We start from the raw sequence: 6182 nt of genomic DNA, 5'->3' as shown, positions 1-6182 counted from the left end.
GTGAAACAAATGCTCCACTCAAAGTGTGGCATGCCAACAAAACTCTCCATCTGGAGAGGCTGCCAAGCCTTAACACAGGACACTGGCAGCCCAGGCCTCCTTCCCAGGCTAAAACAGCCTTTCTTAAAAGCTGGTCTAAGGCATTCTGCCAACCCACAATCAGGTGGTGGGTACCCTGCAGGCATGTCCAATAACATACCTCAGATACTCAGATAGCTCAGTCACCTCTTCTGCAAAGAATTCCCCTCTGACCTGCCTTGTCTGTGGCAATCTCTCCTTCTCTAGGTTTTAATAGTTACTTTTGAACCAGAAATTCCCTGCCTGTACTGCCCACACTGCCTCTGTTTCTTCAGGCTTGTTTCTTTCAAATCACACACACATACACACACACACACACACACACACACACACACACGGTAGTGTCTTATAAGAATAGGCACCAGTGCTCACTTAGCAGCACATAGACTAAAACTGGAACAATACAGACAGGGTTAGCATGACCCCTGTGCAAAGATGACATGCAAATTCATGAAGCATTCCATATTTTTCAACGTTTTAAAAGAACAGGCACCACATACATATCACCTGCTGTGTCAGGCACTGCTCAGCCCTTTGCACTCAAACCTGACAATGACCCTGAGTGGAGATGTTATTATCCCATTTTATAGATGAGGAAATGCAGGCAGAAACTGTAAGTTACTTAACCAAAGCCACACAGTTTGTAAAGGGCAGAGCTGGGACTTAAATCCAGGTCTATCTGCTTGCAAATCATGTTTATTTAACCACCGTGTTGAATTGCCTTCTTTAGCAGCAAAGTGGCTACTCAATCAGTGATCGCCCGGAGATACATGAATCTAGCTGAGGAATTCAGGCATGCTGCCCCTTGTCTCTCCTTCCACATCTTCATTAAGTCCCAATGCCAGGCATCCTCTCTGCTCCATGTAATGGAGGGGCAGAAGGATGCATTCCCCTGGGCCTGGAGGAAATATAAACACATCTGGAAGGAGGCCACTGCTGAGCAAACCAAACTCCCCTCAGAGTGTGGACAGGAGGGCGTGTCTATAAATAATCATAAGAGTGTGAAGAGATTCTTTCCCCTAGGGCTCCCTTTGCGAAAGGTTGATGGTAATTGATGAGGCTATAGGGACATGCCGGTCCTTCTGCTCTTAGAACCAGGTGTGGTTATTTACAAAAATGTCACTTTCCCATCCCTTCCTCCCCATCTCTGCCAGAGGCTTGGAGATCAACAAGTATCAATTTACTGCTGCCCCGGGGCACACAGCAATGAGCCACCTGTACACCCCACTGCCTACAAACAAGACTTAGGCTCCTGCTCTGGCTGAGAGTTGCTTCCTCTTTGGAAATTTGGAAAGAGAGAGAGAATCACAGATTTCCTCCTTTCCAGGCAGAGAGAGGTCACCTGACCTCCCTCAAACCATATCACAAACCACCAAGTCAATAAAATCTGGAGTTCCCACATTGCCCAGCTCATAGTGGGGAAATAAACAGACCACTGACCAGAAGTCAGAAGTGTGGATACTGACCCCAGATGGGCCATCTGTTAGCAATCAGTGTCTGAGTTCCAGCTCCTACATCTGTAAAATGGAGGTGGGTCTTCTGTCACGTGCCACATACAAAGGGTTTTGAAAAGAATAAATTAAGCAATGCTGTTAAATAATTTGTACTGTGAGAGATCATCATTAGTATAGTCATGATCACAATGCAGTCCTGTGAGCCGCCGTTAAGAGTGCCCAAGACAGGTTCCAGAAAATACCTTAAAACTGTACTGCCAGCACTCCTGTGGCCTTGCTGGTCATTGACCAGACCAAATTGCCTTGAATATCATAAAAACCAAACATATGAATAAAATCTAGAGAATAAACAACAGTTTGCCCGGGTGTAGACTAGATTTGGGGTTTCTTTTACGTGGATTGTCAAGGGCACTGTGCAGGATGGGAGATTGAGTTTTGAAAGCATCCCGAAGGAAAGTTTCATTTTAACAGTATCCCTTCCATTTTAAATAGAAAAATATGCCAGAGACAGAAACTCTGTAGGTCTTCTGCTGTGCACTACAACAAACGCAATAACAATTCCATCTACTGCACCAGGAAGCCAAGGTATCATGGAGTTCACCAAGGATAGTATGGTGCCCAGGCCTGACTTCCTGGAAGAGGATGCCCATCATGGAGCCTATGACTCCTTGGGGTAGGAGCCCAAATCCCAGGATGGAAAATAGAGAATCTTATGTCAACCAGCAGTCCTTACCACTATAGCCACGTTATTGAATTCTCTGTCCGTGGTGCTGGCTAAAGGAGTAAAGCCATTTTAGGTGCTATTCTAGCTGTGCTGTCCCATCCTAAACCCTCCTTCCACACTGTCTCAATATCTCTAACTCTTCTCCATCCCCAAACCACTGACCAAGTTTAAGCATCATCTCTCACCTGGACCAGGACAGTAGCCTCCTAACTGCTCTCATTCATTCATCAAATATCTATTGAGCACCAGCCATGTGCTAGGCACTGTCCTAGACCCTGGAGAAAAGCAGTGAATAAAAGAAACAAAACGGCTGGCTCTCAGGGAGCTAACATTTCTAGGAACCCCCGTGTCTAGTATCATTCTTTTACAGCCCATCCTCCACGTTAGCCAACAGAGAAGTCTTTCAAAATCACAGATCTGACCATGGCCCTCCCAAGCTGGAAATCTTTCCCTGGTTCCTCATTCTCAAGTCTGAAGTTCAAGCTTCATGGCCCACAAGACCCTTCCAAACTGAGACCCACCAAACCATGCAGCCTCATCTTCACCTTTTCCCTGCCCCAGCATCCCTTTCATGGTGGAAAGAGCTTGGAACAAATAGCAGCAAGCATCAGTTGGCGCACCTGGAACTTGTGGGCAGAAGGTCAGCAGGTGTGCCCAGCCCCGTCCTCTTGGCATTCTGTGGAGAAGGACGTTTAGGCTGCAGCACAGCTGTGTATACAGTGGGTCATCAGAGGGCTCTACCCCTTGTTGTTGCCCCAGGAAGGGGACAAAGGATAAGCATTTGGGACTCAGGCACCGAGATGCAGGCTGAAGTGCCAGGTGTGTGGAGGACTGCTGCACCTGGAGACACTGGGAGCCCCCATTCCATGGGAAACTGAATTCACGCACAGCTAACCCTGACCAAGGAGTAGAGCCTATCCAGGTCCCACGGGACTTGCAGCCTCTTCTGGGATTAGAGAATCATCCATCCTAGGTAACCCCAATGCCAGGTAACCCAGAGAGAGTCCCTAGTATCATTCATTTATCAGTTTCACCTGTTTCCAGCCACACCCACATCACAGCATATAGCCTCGCCTGAAGCCCCAGATACACAAACTCTTCATTCCCCAAGCATGCCAAACACTCTGATGACTCCATGCCTTTACACATGTGCTTCCTGGTACCTGTGGCACTTTGTCCCCTATCAATCTGGAAAATTCTCCCCACAGATGTCAAAGAGAGCATCTGACAAAAGAGGTGGTTTATGTCATCATTCAAAGCCTTAATTCTCCCATCTGAGACCTCTGATCAACCCCATACATATATACCACTTCATACATTGGGCAGAATTAAATTTCTCCCCCAGGAGTCCTGCTAAACTTTGCTTCTTGCAATCTATTTCTCTACACACTGAATTATAAACTCCTCAATGTATGGAACATGCCTGCCATCTTTATATTCTACCTGCCACAGAGTAGGTAATAAGAGAATGTTTGTGGTAGATGTTGAATTGGAGTAGACACACCAAGCGTTCTCCTGTCATAGAGCCTTAGCACATGCTGATCCCTTGGGATCAGCTTGGGAATGCTCTTCCGATCATTTCAAATGACTGGCTCCTTCCTATTCTGTAGGTCTCAGCTTCAATTTCACTTCCCTATAAATCAATATAAAATAAGTTATTTTCCAGGTGGCACCCTGCTTTCTTCTCCATGGAATTTTCATAATTTATAATGTTCATTGTCTATCTCTTCTACTTGGCTATAGGCTCCATGATGCATAGAACTGTGTCTATTTTATTCACCACTGTAGGGGAGGGGAAGGAGAAAAGCAGCTTAATCTTTAACTGTTTTTATGAAGGAAGCACATATGGCCCAGAAAAAAGCCAGGTTAATGAGTTTCTTTCTTCTGACCGAGCCCTGTACCACTCCCACTCCTACAGCAGTGCTTCTCCATCTTGCCACATATTGTAATTACCTGGACAATTTTAAACATTACTGACACCTGGATTCTACCACCAGGCATTCTGGTTTAATTATTAGGGGTTTTGCTGGAATATGGTGAGGTTTGGATGCTACCCAGGTGCTTCTAATGTACAGCCAAGACTGGGAGTCACTGCCCTGTAGTGGGGTTTGCTCTCCTAGGTTTTTAAAGGACTCCTGGGGTCATGACTGACAGCTTTGTCACCTGAGATCACTGTTGTCACCTGACAGGGAGAAGAAGCCCACAGCACCTCTGGCCACATGAGCATCATCACCTGAGCTCCTTAGAGGAGCTAACACGTGAGACATAATAGGTTCTGATGCTCCACCAAGAGGTTCCCAGTGATCAGATGGGATTGAGTAGACAGAGCTGGCTTGTCACAGAGAGGAGCTAAGGCAATTGTTCCTTTGGGATGTGGCTACCAAAGCAGGATGGTCACCCAGCTGGGCCTTTGCTTCTCCTTCCTTCCAATTTCTGTTCTCTCTCTGGCTAATCTGTCTTAGGTCACCTGGGTTAAACAGGTCTCCAGCCAGGTTCTCCCTGGTCTTGCAAGGGAGAAGCTGGCTGCAAGTCTTGTGTTTTATCCGGCATATAGTCCTCATTGTTTCAGAATAAACATCTCTGAGTAGAGAAAAGCTGTTATCAGATCTATGCTTACAAAGAAAGCTCTGACAGTTGGAATTTTATTAGTAGTTTAATATCTTCCAGTCCACAGACTTTTATTGCATTTCTCCTAAATACCAATCACAGAGCTAGGGGCAGGAAATTTTTTAAATGCATAAGATGCAACCCCTTCTCTCCATGAGCTAGTGGGGGAAATAGGCTGGTAAAGGGATCACTGTAGACAAAGGTGAAATGTGAAGCCAAGGATGACCCCAAGGCATCATGGGAGGTAGGGAGGTGATTCCTGAACTCAGCCATTGAGGATGGCCAGGAGTCGGCCAGGTGCAGGTGAAAAGGACTTCCGAGGCAGAGGGTCAATGTAAACAAAGGCTAGTTGAACAAAGATGAGGGAACAAAGATGACTGAGAAAGGAAACTGCATTAAGAAGGGCAAACCATTTTCAGTTCTGCTCAGAAGACACCCTCCTCTCTAGAAGGCCTCATTATATCAGGGATAAACCTTGCCATACCCTCCTGCAGCTTTGGAGACCTTCAAGATCGTGGAGGAGTAAGACGTGGAGATCACCTTCCTCCCCATAAATACATCAAAAATACATCTACATGTGGAACAACTCCTACAGAACACCTACTGAACGCTGGCAGAAGACCTCAGACTTCCCAAAAGGCAAGAAAATCCCTATGTACCTGGGTAAGGCAAAAGAAAAAAGAAGAAACAGAGACAAAAGAATAGGGATGGGACCTGCACCTCTGGGAGGGAGCTGTGAAGGAGGAAAGGTTTCCACACACTAGGAAACCACTTCACTGGCGGAGACGGGGGTGGGAGGGGGGGAAGCTTCAGAGCCACAGAGGAGAGCGCAGCACCAGGGGTGCAGAGGGCAAAGCGGAGAGATTCCCACACAGAGGATCAGTGCCAACCAGCACTCACCAACCTGAGAGGCTTCTCTGCTCACCCACGAGGGTGGGTTAAGGCTGGGAGCTGAGGCTCGGGCTTCAGAGGTTAGACCCCAGGGAGAGGACTGGAGTTGGCTGCGTGAAGACAGCCTGAAGGGGGCTGTGTACCACAGCTAGCCAGGAGGGAGTCCAGGAAAAAGTCTGGACCTGCCAGAGAGGCAAGAGACCTTTGTTTCAGGGTGCTCAAGGAGAGGGGATTCCTTCCAGTGTGCTCACAGAAGGCAGAGAACTGCCTAAACTAGCTCCAGGGATGGGCACGAGCCGTGGCTATCAGCTCAGACCCCAGAGTTGGGCAGGAACCACTAACGCTGCTGCTGCTGCCACCAAGAATCCTGTGTACAAGCGCAGGTCACTATCCACACTCCGCCAGGAGGCTCTGCATCACACCACTGC

General features: G+C 47.4%; 1 non-coding gene across 1 annotated transcript; it reads left to right on the top strand.

Annotated features, from left to right (window-relative positions):
- Positions 1-442: 442 nt before the first annotated feature.
- On the top strand, positions 443-548 carry LOC115803279 (U6 spliceosomal RNA). Its single transcript, XR_004023967.2, has one exon. It is a non-coding gene; the product is annotated as a U6 spliceosomal RNA (small nuclear RNA).
- Positions 549-6182: the final 5634 nt, after the last annotated feature.

This window comes from Delphinapterus leucas, chromosome 7, assembly GCF_059928025.1.
Source record: "Delphinapterus leucas isolate spDelLeu-1000000601 "Yukka" chromosome 7, BTC_Dleu_Yukka2, whole genome shotgun sequence".
Lineage (NCBI taxonomy): Eukaryota > Metazoa > Chordata > Mammalia > Artiodactyla > Monodontidae > Delphinapterus > Delphinapterus leucas.
Note: the sequence above shows the minus strand (reverse complement) of the source record. Positions and strands in the feature narration are given on the sequence as shown.